The 13451-nt window shown below is 36.9% G+C and overlaps 1 long non-coding RNA gene across 1 annotated transcript; it reads right to left on the reverse strand.

Moving 5' to 3' along the window:
• Positions 1-284: 284 nt before the first annotated feature.
• LOC106049025 (uncharacterized) lies at positions 285-12213 on the reverse strand. Its single transcript, XR_001214361.3, has 3 exons — positions 12079-12213; positions 10596-10718; positions 285-496 (listed from the first exon to the last, which is right to left on the reverse strand). It is a non-coding gene; the product is annotated as an uncharacterized lncRNA (long non-coding RNA).
• Between the last annotated feature and the right edge of the window lie 1238 nt (positions 12214-13451).

The following is a 13451-nucleotide window of genomic DNA, read 5'->3' on the forward strand; positions in this document are numbered from 1 at the left end:
AATAATGAAGGACTGATTTCTTATGCTTTGTCTTCAAAGTCACTTGCTTTGCTTAAATCAGAATCAGCAACAGAAGAAAACCAGTTATACTCATTAACTCGTGACAGCATCATATGCACTTGGTGAAGGAGACCTGAAATTTCTTCTCTACCTTAAATAAATAAATAAATAAATAAAAGATTACATAAAATACAGGATAACATTTTATGACTAATAATAATAATAATGGCTATCTATTATGCTTTGCTTTTCACCAATAGGTATCAGCGTCTGACTTACTTTTCCTGTTTTCCAGAAGAGAAAATAAGGCACAAAGGCAGAATGACTGCCCAGGGTCATCCATCAGGCCGACACAGCTTTGGAAATGAAATCCCGGTTTCCTGAATACCAGCCGAGTTTTCTGCCCTTAGCAGTAAATGATTGGGTATTTGAATATCTTAACCACCAGAGGACAACTTCACCCAATCATTCACACATCTGTGGAAACAAAGGCTCTCTGGAAAACACAAGTTATGCACAGTTAAGCAGTCTTTGCAGTGTCTGACGCTCCCAGTGTTTGCAAAATAATTTTTAATAGAATTCAGTAAGGAACTAGAGAGAGAAACAGCTGACCACTGTAATTATATTACATAGTAACAAAATTTGCCACTCATAATAAATGCTTTCCTATATATTAATACATTTTTGAAGCTTTCACTCTTGAGGTTAAGGTATCTAGCCATACTTTTATAGGCAACATTTTAATTCAATAACAATACTTGAAGTGCAACAACAGATCCAACAAATGAATCATCTGTGAGAAATAAACAAATTAAATCATACATGGGAAAGGCAAGTCTGAGACTGTCAGAGAAGAGGCTATAACAATAGCATGATTTTGAAGATAGCATTTTTGAATTTTTGGAAAAATCTCTCTCCCTTCTTCATGAAAAGGCAACTTGTAGGCAGATGTCTCCACGTTTTGAAAGGCTGAAAATTCAATTACTTTATAGAGTTGTTGCAAGATAACAAAATTATAATCACTGCCTGAACCATTAAACTTTGGTAAAGGTGACTGAAATAATCTCAGGGGAACCAAGAGCTTGTTTAGAGCAGGGATATTAAGCAGCAGTAATTAAGTAACACAGTGAGAGTGTAACTCCCAAGAGAAAACATGTAACAAAGACAATTTTATTACACTTTTCAATTACTTCTGACTATGCACTTTAGTTTTCTGCTGTAGAAATCCACCACAATTTCTGATCCTCAGAAGCCTGAAACACTACACAGATGTCCTGAGATAGTGCCAGAGTGCCTTTGCTCATCCTGAGACCAGCTGGCACAGTCTGGTCATATTCACTCTGTTAAACTTGGCCTGGAAGTAGAATGGCCATATCCAAACTGCCTATGGTTAATAGCTTCTCCAATATTAATTCCCAAACTGTCACACAAATTACCTGGCAAACCACTAGTCAGCCACAATTGTGCATAGGACTTTCTGAACAGTTTAACAGTGCAGACAGCCTACTTCTGCACTGTTACTTGTGCCCCTGGCACAGTTAATCTACAAGTCAGGATGAAGCCAATAATGACCTCCTAGAAAAATAAATAAATAAATAAATAAATCTCTCAGATGCAATAGACAATGGAAAGCCGGAAGAATGATGCATGGAGGAGGAAGATAGGGCCAAAATTTTTAAGACGGAAAGCAGTAAGACTTAACAGAACTGTGGATAAACATAAGCAATGCAGGATGGTCTTTTTCAGAGCAAGAAGAGAAGATGTTGCAATAATCAAGTTAGGAAAGGATGAGGGATGGAGCTAGCTGAGAGGATGGAGCAGCATCTGCATTTTAAAGCTATTAGGCAAAGGGAATCTTTCAAGTTCAGAGCCAGTCCATGGCAAGGGCTCAGCCGAAGACAATGCCAAGGTCCAGGCCTGCACAGGAGATGGAAGGATGGCGCTGGAAAAGGCTGAGTTAGTGTAATGTTTAGCTCTCACGTATAGGGTGAAATTCATCTGTACATATTTAGATACCTGAGCAGCCGACAGAGAGCCTCACAGATGTGGGGAACCTGGCAGCCAGGATGGAAGCTATCAAATTAACTTCCAGATCATCCAGGATATACACGCCTCAGTCAGAAAGGAGCTATAGAGGTCAAAAGAGAAGCAGAGATGCTTAAAGAAGCTGCCTAGACATCCCAGTAGCCCAAGAAGCTGCCTAGACACTTCACTAGCCCACAGAAAACTGATCATTATGCCATCTTACTGATGTCTTGCTGAGGCAGAATGTCAGTACAATATATTCAAGCTCAGGAGGCCATAGCAGGTGTTAAAATAATTCAGGCTGTTCTATTGGCAAAGGCAGCATTTGAGGTTAGAAGTTGTAGCTGCTGCAGTCCAACAAAGTCCCTGACCATGGGAGCCATCAGGAGCCCTGAAAAGTATCTGAGCAATGGGCTTAGAGAAGTCCCTCCACCCAGTCATCATCATCTAACGGAGTGTGGGGGAAGGGAACAATCCCTATTGTAGTAGTCTAGCCAGGAGGGTATGGTGACCAGAAAAGAGCTTGCATAACTTTTAACTATTTTGTTTCATTTGTGGGACCAGCCAAACCAGAAAAAAAAATAAAAATAAAAAATCTGAAACCTGCAATTTCAGGGGAATCCAACTCTTACTGACTACTTCTAAATGGGTAAATTCAACAATGCTATCTTCTTGGTACATAATTATAGCTACTTTACTGTATAACTATTGTAAGTTTATTAATATGTTTTTGAACCAGGGGCTAAGTAGCACACTCCCAGACAACTCCTGAAGATGATCTTAGATTTCTTATAGGCCAAGGACAATTTCCATGAGGACATCTAGATACAGCCACTGTATTTTGAATGATAAGGTAATTTATAAGTACAGACATGGACAAAATGCGCCCATCATTTTCAGGGCCAGAGAATAGGTCCTGGGACTGTGTTGGTCCAGCTGTATCCGAACTCAATGCCTGGAATAAATAAGAGTTTTGCTACCAGAAATTTTGCTGTGTTTCCCAACAGAAGTCTGAAGTACATAAACTGCATATTGGTGGTCAGAAGCATCATCTAGAAGTGTGACGCAAGTAGAAAAGAGTAGTGATATGACACATACAGTTTGCCAACAGCTGACTTTTTTTTTTGTTTTATGAATACTGCAATACATATGTAAACATTTATGGAAGAAAATGTTATGACATCAAGCTTTGCCTGGCAAAGCACAGTACAATTCAGAATGTGTTATACCCTCTTTCCCCAAATTGCCAGATAAACCCATGGACAGACAGTGTGCTGGGGATTTCATTTGTCAAGAAGAGTTGCTAGGAAAAAAAAAAGATCATAGGAACCAAGAAACTCCTGGAAGCTCTTTATGATATGGGGTGCCAAAACAAAACAGCAGGCTTAACAGCTGGATCCTATAAGGGTCTGAGCTGGCAGACAGCACATGACTCCAGGCTTGCTATTATCTTTTCCCTCAGCATGGAGATAAAGCCCTCATGCTCTGCTGAACTAGAAGTAACTAAGGGGGCTCAGTAATATTTGCTTTTAATACACGTCCCATTATCTTGATACAGTTGTTTACTGGTTATAGCCACCAATAATGACAATAGTAACTATGGTCTGATGCTGTCAGAACTAAATAAATATATCTATAAGTATGTATCACTGATGATAATATTTCTGAGGCTGGAAGGTGTTTCAGTGTATATGCACATGTAACATTTAGGATGCTGCTCCTGCTTGTCCTGTCTTTAAACCTCAAAGGGCTCTGCTCTCCAGTAGCTATTTTCCATGCTGTTCAGTACCAATCATTCTGTTTTAGAAGAAAAAACAGACACAGTGTGCTTTCATGAACAACTCTGTGCTGCTCTGAAGCATTTCAGTCTCTACATACCTTCTGAAAGAAAAATACCTGTGTTTTTTTTTTTTTCCTAAAGAGACATAACCCAATCTGACAGGCAGACATTCAGATCCCATTGATTGCACCATTTCTTTGAGCTTACAAATATCTCCAGCTATGAAATTGGATATTGGTCTGAGCTTCTCTTCAGAAACTGAGTAAAGATAAGAATAACCTGAATTTTACAATAAATAATGTATCATTCATTACGCTTTAGGGAAAAAAAAAAAAAAAAGTGACTTGTTCAAAAACCTCACATGTATTGTATGCCTTGGTCTAAGAAAAACACTATTATTTATAGAGTGTTATGAAATAATGGTAATACAGAAATATTCAGGTGGCCAAAGACGGATTTTTATGGCTCCAAGGCTTATATATAATATATATTATTTATTGTCCCTATAAAAAGCTCTTATACCATTACCTTGTCTGATTTTTCTCAAGGTCCAACATAACCATAAATATTTTCTGCACTTTAATGTACGTCTGGGATGAAGCTCCTCAAATGAAAACACTACATTACTCTATCAGCATCCTTATGCTCCCCTTGTGCCATGCCATCCTAGATTCCCCATTGTGCTTGTACAGGACTTTGGGGGGGGGGGGGGGGGGGGGGGGGGGGTGTTATCACTGAAGAGTGCTTCAGGGACATAGAAGTACAAGAGTATATTAAGGGAAGCAAATCAGAAGACAGACTGCAATGTTTGGAACACAAGATGTGCCCACACATGAAAGGAAAAGGCAATGATAAAAAATCCTGTATTCTGATTTCATGATTTGTTGGGATTCAGTCACTCCATCTCAGGAATCTATGTACCAAAAGATTCTCCTGGCTTTATGCAGGACAGGCTATTTAAGCCTCTTTGTATATAATAATAATAATAATGTCACACTTAAGCTACTTCATGGCTTAATATGTACTTAAATGCATGTTGAAGCTTTTAAAGACACAATTCCCTGCTTCAATAACACTTTTTCAGATGTGGGAGGACAGTCCAATAGTAATAATACAGAGTTAAAGTATGCTGGCCCAGATTCTGTCCGGAATTACATTCCCTAAAAGCCCACTGGCAGAGAAGATAGGGTAAATAACTGCTCACCAGCTGGCAAAGTTTTTTTCTTACTATCTGCATTCAAAACAAAATTTAGAATAAGGAAACTTAGGCCTACTAATTGCATGGCTGTTCACAGCTCAAGGGCAGCTCCACTATTAGCCATAAATAAGAGTCAGAACTTTCCATGCATTGAACAGCCTTCTTACTTAGAGAGGAGTAAAATCCAAATAACAGTGTCACAGCAGACCAACAAACCCATCCCAGGACACCAAAACAAACAAACAAACAACAACAACAAAAAAAACCACCACCAACAACAAAAAAACAACAAGTAATAAAAGAGAAAGAACAAAAACATCTAAATTCAGAAACTATGTAATCTCCTTTATGACTCACTGCTATCTTGGCAAGCTTGTCTGTTTGTTTCTGGTTATTTATTTCTACTTATGACCAGAAATAAGAAAAGCATGAAAATTGCCTGGGAAGAGAGGCCTGCAAAAGGCCAGGTGAGTCACTATGCTTCATTCTCCATGACCATAAGAAATAGTGTCATAGCTTTTAAGTCCATATGGGTCAAGATGAACATTCATTTCCCTCATGTACATAAATGCAATAAATGATATTCATCATCCCCAGCATGAGAGTCAAACCCTCAGTAACTGCAATGCACTAAGGGAAGACAGATTCAGAGGGTGAAGTCTGGGCTGCTACACACAAGTGGACAACTCCTGAAGCTGCAAAGTGAGATGAGCCATCACCTCCTACCCCAGGCAGGAGAAAAAAGAAATAAAGAAAGAAACCTAATAAAAGAAAAGTTATATGTTCCTGTAGACAGATAATTACTGCTGCCACTGATAGAGAATAAGAATCAATAACAGTGTAAGTGGGGACAAGCATTTCAGCATTACTGACAAAGTTGTATTTAGCATGAGCCACAGTCATTACCACCTAATCACACCCAGCTGCAGAATAATTTTTTTTGAAAGAGATGAAAAATCCTGCAGTGATATTTCTTGATGTTAGAGCACCCCAGTTTCTCTCTCTTCCTCATTATTATCGGTCCTTCACACCACCTCGTACTGTAGAAACTCAATGTACTGATCAGAACTCTGGCATCTCTCAGGACTGGAAACCAGTTTGATCACATAAATGATTACAAAAGGTCAAACAGATATCTTCAGACCTAAAGGTGAGTCCCTGAGGGCACAGTCCAATGTGAAGAAATAAAGGAAAGTGCATGCACTTCTCACTTACCAGCTGACTGGTCTCCCCTGACTTTTCCTACTTTCTGCTGGAGAGATTTGAGTACTCCAGGATGCCCCTGGAAGTATTCAGAGTTCCTGCTTTGAATTTCTCCTGAATCTTCTGGGATATTTGGAGAGACCATCATGCCAGAGAGACTGTACTTTCTCATGAATGAAAATCAGAAGTAACCTACCAAAGCCTAAAGAGATCTGGTTATACTACAGCCCTGTATGGCTGCGGTGTCTCACCTTTCAGCTGGGGAACTCATGCAACTCCATGAACTCCAGGAATTACACCAGCAGTAGGCCAGTAGCATTGGATCTACATTTACAATATTCTACACAAAATATTAAGAATAATGAATTTGTTTTTATTTCTACTTTCTGTGTTTTACTGCATACAGTCTAAGGGCATCAAAGTGGTTTGATTTTTGAATGCATGGATTGAAGTGGGAGGGCTACATTTTTAATGACTTTTAATTCCAGACCTTATACATGCTGCAATCACAACCAAAACTTAGTAGGATTACAAATGGGATGGCACGTGTTTGCTGAGTTTGTACCTCAGAGTGTAGTAACACTTGATGCATTCTCATTCACAGTACACTCTTTCCCAGAACTTCCAAAAAAACAACACATGTAATTCACCTTTAGTTTGTGCAAAATACCCTGAAAGATATGTAGCAAAAATATGCAAATATGGCAAGCAATGCAATGCTGCTGCTGTCTGAAAACAAATAACCACAGTCTTTGTTAAATCTTACCTCCTGTTTTGCAAAAAGAAAATATCTCCTGTTTGGGGGTTGTTTTGTTGTTGTTGTTACTTGTTTGTTTGTTTGTTTTGAACAAACAACTATCTCTGAAAATGAAATGTCTCTGCAAGCATAAGCACAAAATTTCTTTTCAGCAATCATAGCTAACTTTATTAGAGCTTTTTCTCTTCTGCCACATGTGCCCATATACCTCCTGACTGTTCTAACAGCACTTGGGAGCTGGAGAGAAACACTTTCAAACACATATATTGCTTTTTCTTTCAACTCAACTGGTTGTGATTTGCTTGAACAAAAAACTGTCCAGTTTAAAAACAAACAAACGAACAAAAAACTGTCCAGTTTAAAAACAAACAAACAAACAAAAGAAAAAAAATCACCAAGGCACCCTTAGGAGATTTAGAGGAGAGGAAAAGAGAATGCAAAGAAAAAGTCCTTTCTAATTTTAAAGCCCTGGGGGAAAATAAAATTAAAATAAAATTAAAATAATAAAAATAAAATAAAATAAAATAAAATAAAATAAATAAAATAAAATAAAATAAAATAAAATAAAATAAAATAAAATAAAATAAAATAAAATAAAATAAAATAAAATAAAATAAAATAAAATAAAATGAAATAAAATGAAATAAAATAAATATAAAAGCAGTTGCTGTGGAGTTGGGGAGGTCCCATTTTTGCCCAAGCACACCACCTGCTGGGTGCATATCCACAGGCATGTTGTCACCTGCACTGTCGTGGCAGTTTACGCCAGCTAAGATTGCTGCACAATCTTTCTGTTTTGAGGCAAAGCCAAGGGGTTCTGGTCTCATCAGGTTTTCCGAAGTGTCTGAATTTAGGGATGCTTCAGGGACAGACTCAACCCAAGTTAAAGAAGAGAGGACCCCCAAACAGAGGGCTGCAGCTGCATTGTTTGATGTAGGACTTAGCAGTAAACTATGTTCAGACTCCCCTTTTTGTGTGATTTCCTGATTAGAGATATGAGTGCACACACACTGTGGAAAAGTACTGGCAGTAAGTAGAACGTGACCAGAGAGCTCTGGGCTTGCTGAGCCTGTACCAGCCTGGCCAAGACTGTGTCTGCATTGCCAATTAGACTTGCAATAGGCATGTGCCAGCACCTCTGCTATCAGCAGACAGTTAAATGTGTAAAAAGAGCTGAATCATCCCCAAATAACCAACAACCTCTTCTTCCATCCAGGCAACTATCCAGGGGAAAATAAATAAATAAATAAATAAATAAATATAAAAAATAATAAAAAAGAGAGGGTAAGGATAGTAGGCAGTGACAACATGGAGATTAAATATAATTTAGATGCTACTTTCCATCCCAGTTCCTAAAACATGCACATCCAAAACCTAACACTTGCAATAAAACATTCAAATAAAGATATTATGATACATCTCCCAAGGAAATATACCCCTAGGTCAGTTTAGTCTTATATTCCCACACACATAGAATATATGTAAGAAGTCAGGAGACACTGTAGAATTTGTTTCCTTTTTCTTTTTCTTGACCTATTATATTCACATATAGTCTTAGCTGACCACACAGACTTTGAAAATGTCTCAATGCTGTGATGACATACTGCCATACCAGCAGCATGACAGTCTTACACTTCCTGGAGTCTTTGCTATGCCCATTAAGGGCTAAAGCTTAAGCACCTCAATTACAAATGAATTCTTGCCATGTGAAGAATTGCACAAGGAAGCAGCCTGTTCATTTCCACCCTGCCTGAGGATATGTATTCCAGGTTATTGAGTTTATTTTGGACTTAGATGTAAGAGAGAGATTTTAGCACAGGTCCACACGACATCTGCTTGTTGCAATGGCAGGTAAGATGCAACATCACTATGCAAAGCTGTTTCCCTTCCCGATGACTTTCATTATGATCTCTTGGTTTGATACAAATAACATTGCTTCTACCTTGTTATAAAAAATCCCATGACAACAGAGAAAACAGAAAGTAAGTTAGAAAAATGCAGATCTGCTTGCTTCCTAAAACGTCTCTTCTGGAAGCTGATTTTTAGGATCTAAATTAAGATCTGGAATTAAAAACTCCAAAACCTTCCACAGATCCAGCATATGAAACTTTGTTTAGAAGAAATTAGAATACATCATAACAATTCTGCCACCTTTGTTGGTATTACAGATCTGAAGGTTGAAAATGACTACTTTCCTTGCTTCCTTACAGTAAAATATTACATTAAGCCTTTAACATCTTAATTTGAGATGTGTAGCTTACAAGAAATAAGGGCATAACACAAAGGTCAGAGCCCCGCTTCGCCAGACATCAGACTGATACTCTTTGCCTTTTAAATTCATAAAACTGTGACTATAAAAAAGAAAAAAGAAAAAAAATGGTTTTTTTTTTTTTTTTATAGAGGATGTAAAGTAATAGTATTTACAGAAGAAAATGACTGCTGATGAATAATAAGCAGAAATACTACTAGAAAGAGAAATGTGGTGGGAGGGAGTGTTTTCTGGGGGGGAGAGGGGTCATCCTAGGTGGAATAGGTGACATGACAAAAGATGTAAGACTAGACTAAATGGACTGATGCATGTAAAATATATCAGACCAACAGCTTGTTTGAAATATCATGGTGAATCAGACCACAATGAGACTATGTGTTCAGGTAGAAACAAAGGGCTGTAGTTAGTGAAAGAGGTGGATGAGAAAAGAGCAAAGATTTGGCAGGACAGGTGCTGGCAGCCAGCAGAATGAGTGCTGCTAACGGAGAAGGCATTTGCAGGCAGGACAAATGATTGGCGTTAGGAAGACACTGAGGGATAAATCCATCGCAGATTTTCCTTTGCATTGTTTTGGATTCCTTCTTTGCAGCGTTTGTATTTCATTTACAAAGCTTTTGAGACTTGATCAATTCATCTTAGTGGTTATGGTTTAGCTATTTCTCCCATGAGAAATATGTTTCCAAACCTGGTTAATTTGATGTTTCCTGTTTTGCATGATGCATACTAAAGGCAAGAAATGGCAGAAGGAGGGATGCTGCTTTTAAAAGGAAAGCAGAAAGAAAAGAGAAAGAGAAGATGGTGCAAAAAGAAAACAGAGGCATTTAGTGTCATTGCCCACAGTGAAAAATAGTGACACCTAGAAAATCTATTTATATCTGTTGTATAAGAGTCTACATTTTCTGAAGTATTTTCAAATAAATAGTATCCACCTTTTGCTGAGAAACTCATGCTTAAAAAGCCATTCCATCTCATGTTGTAGAAAATACCAAGAGGGAAGCATGGTTTTTATGAAATATAAGGCCCAGCCTTTCAATGTCCAAGTCAAAGAGAGCAGTTCTCAGACTCTCCCAGTAGTGAAATCAGTCTAGTGTTAGTCACTTCAGTACAGTCAAAATCTGACTGCTGGATAAAAATGCATTAGTAGACATTTATGAAAGTAAATCCAGATAAAAATCTGTGAACATAAATATTTTGTTTCCTTTGTATTCCTGACCACTGCACTTAAATCTCATATTAGTAGCAAATACTCCAATTTGTTATGTTAAATTTACAGTTTTATTTTGGCTATCTGGGAAATAAAATTTTATTTAACCTGTTTTAAGAACTCGACTCAAAAAGAGAGGAAGAATAGATTTTAACTTACATGCTACTTTTCACAGTCCTATTGTCTTTGTCTAATATACAATGTTCTCTTTTCCTCAAGATTTTCTGAAGTCTGGAGATCTCTTATTTCCAGTTGATATTTTTGTTCCCACATGTAATAAACCTGTAAGTTGGACAAAAACAGACTTTTTTTGGCAAATATTTCATTCACTGTTCATAAATAAATTTAATGATATAATTTTTGCTTAATTTAATTTTCTTTTCCACATCACAATTATTCTGCTAAGTATGGTCAAACCTAAGCAAAATTAGCTAATCTAAATGAAAGCAGAAAAATAAAATATTTACCTATTTTGTGTACATTAATAGATTCATGCTTAGCTGAAAGAAAGCTCACAAATACCTGAAAAACTTGAACATGAATGGCAAGGCTGAACTGTATCTACTTTAAAGTAGTGAGGTCTTCTTCATAGGAAAAACTAATTACAAACTTTATAAGGCCTTAGTGAGGTAGTAAGGGAGCTTAATGCAGTACAAGGAGTATAATTACAATTAAAAGTACACAGTTAACAAATCTGGACTGTGCAGGATATAAAGGAAAATTTGTACAAGAAACGGTATGTTGTCACAGTCTTTCCCACAGTGTGCTTGAACATTTCACATAAACAGGACAAACAATACCGGGTAAAGAAGTACCCAGGTCTGCCAGCTATAGGAGGAATGTTTTCTGGCTTTTAATCAAAAAAAAAAGCAGTATGATATATCTGGTTAATCATGTATTTTCCAGATAAACAACACTTTCTTCACATTCAGTCCTCTGTCATGTTAATGGAAGTTGCGAGCAACATTTGCTACCTGTTTTTTTTCCACTGGATATCAAAACCGCCAAATCCACATTTAATCCATGTAGTTAACATACAATGAGAACACAGTGTTTTACATCTCCTAAATTATAACTAACAGAAATAGTCTTGTTTGAGGATTTCTTTCTTCAGGCAGAAAAATATTCACTTTGCATAAAATGGACTCACTCTTCATGCAAATTATCTACTGTCTTTGAAAAGTCTGAAGCATTTGACCTACGTGCCTACCCTTTTTATTCACATGACAAAGTATACTGTGTCCATAACATCCTCTTTTTTTTGTTGTTGTTTGTTTTTTCCTTCAAGAAATGTGGAATATGAAAAAAGTGACACATCATCAGAAAAAAAAAAAAAGCAAAAGAACGAAAGAAAAGGATGAAAATTCAAGGAAGAAAATGAAAATCAGAAATTCCAACAGGGAATAAAAGAAACACATTCTGTTTATCAACATTTTAAAGAGAAAATCATTTGCCAGTATCCTTTCCCAAACACTCAGTTCAAGTAGAGATCCATACGGTAATATAAATTGCATTTCCAGTTGGTCATGCAGGAAATTCTAATTGTTTTTGAATATGAAGAAGGTTATTCAGGGAATAAAAAAACAATCCAGTATTTTGGGAACATTTATTTTTCCAACTATGCCAAAAACAGTATTTGTACCTTTCTATTGGAGGTCTCTAAGGAAATATGGGATATCTACTCCTCCCCAGGAATTCCCCAGACTCTAACAGTTCCCAGGCTGCAAGTGTGTTAGAAATTTTTCTGTTAATATATATGTTACATTTACAATGTCACTGCTACATGACACATCTGGCCTATGTCACAATATGTTTCTTTCTGACATCACTTGAAAGAGAATCATCTGTGATGTCATATGTAAAAATGTCTATAAAATGGTCAAAATTCATTAAGCATGACTGAAAAGAATTTCATGATGTTTGCATGCATCTATCCAAAAAAGGGAACAAGACACAAGATTCTTCACACTGGTCTAGTTTAAGAGATGTTCCTGAAGATTTCAGAGGAAGTTATGATATTGTACCATATCAAACAGGCTAGGTGTTACTTCCCTGTCACCATCCCTGTCCCTTCCAACCCAAACCATTCTATGATTTCTTGACCATGAGAGACTTTAAAATTTTTGAAAATCTTATGGCTAACAGTTAGATTTGGGTACTGTAACAGAAATATTGTGCAAAATATTCTTTTGAAATTCTTTATGTTTTTAATAAAGAAAGATGTATCAGTTTGTTTACATTAAATGCTGACTGCTTCAGAAACAAAATTATTAACAAAAACATCTATTCCATAGTTGAGAACAAAATAAATAAATAAATTCTAATCTAATATACTTATCCCAGATCAGTAATTGATTCTCTTCATAAGTCTTCCCTTTGCATTTTAGAAAAGTCAGACACAGGTTTCTGGGTATTGCTCAACAGGAAGAAATGAGAGAAAGGAAGTGACTCCAGCATATATAGTATTGAATCATACTGAACTATTTGCTACAGTGCTGAAATATTCAAGGGTAAGAATGTGGGTGTTATTGCTATTTTATATTTTATTGATATACCGAATATTGTTATTTTATATTTTATTTATGATAACATATTATATATGTTATTTTATATATATCTAGCAGATCTATTAAATGGCCTGCTGCACCTTTAAGTATTGGCACTTTCCAATCAGAAGGCATGGTAGCCCAGTGATACAGTACTGCCAGTGCTAGCCCCTGGCCACAGGCACGTACTGAGTTGGTGAAGCCTCAGTCCCAAGTCTTGTCAGCTTTCTCTGTCTGAGCTTGTTGTGATCTGTCTGCAGCTTTGCTGCCATTTGCTTTGGCTGTAAAAGCAATTATTCACCTGATAAGGTGGTTCCAAATAACTTGTCTGTTTTTTTGTTTTGAAAGGTTCTTAGTTCTTGTACAGATAACAGCACAAAATAATTACCCTGTGCAAAATGAGGTATTTCTGACAGAAAGAGAAGATTGTATTGTGAAGAAACACAGGCCTGATGAGGCAGCAGAGGGC

The sequence above is a fragment of the Anser cygnoides genome, chromosome 3 (assembly GCF_040182565.1).
Source record: "Anser cygnoides isolate HZ-2024a breed goose chromosome 3, Taihu_goose_T2T_genome, whole genome shotgun sequence".
In the NCBI taxonomy this organism is placed as follows: Eukaryota; Metazoa; Chordata; class Aves; order Anseriformes; family Anatidae; genus Anser; species Anser cygnoides.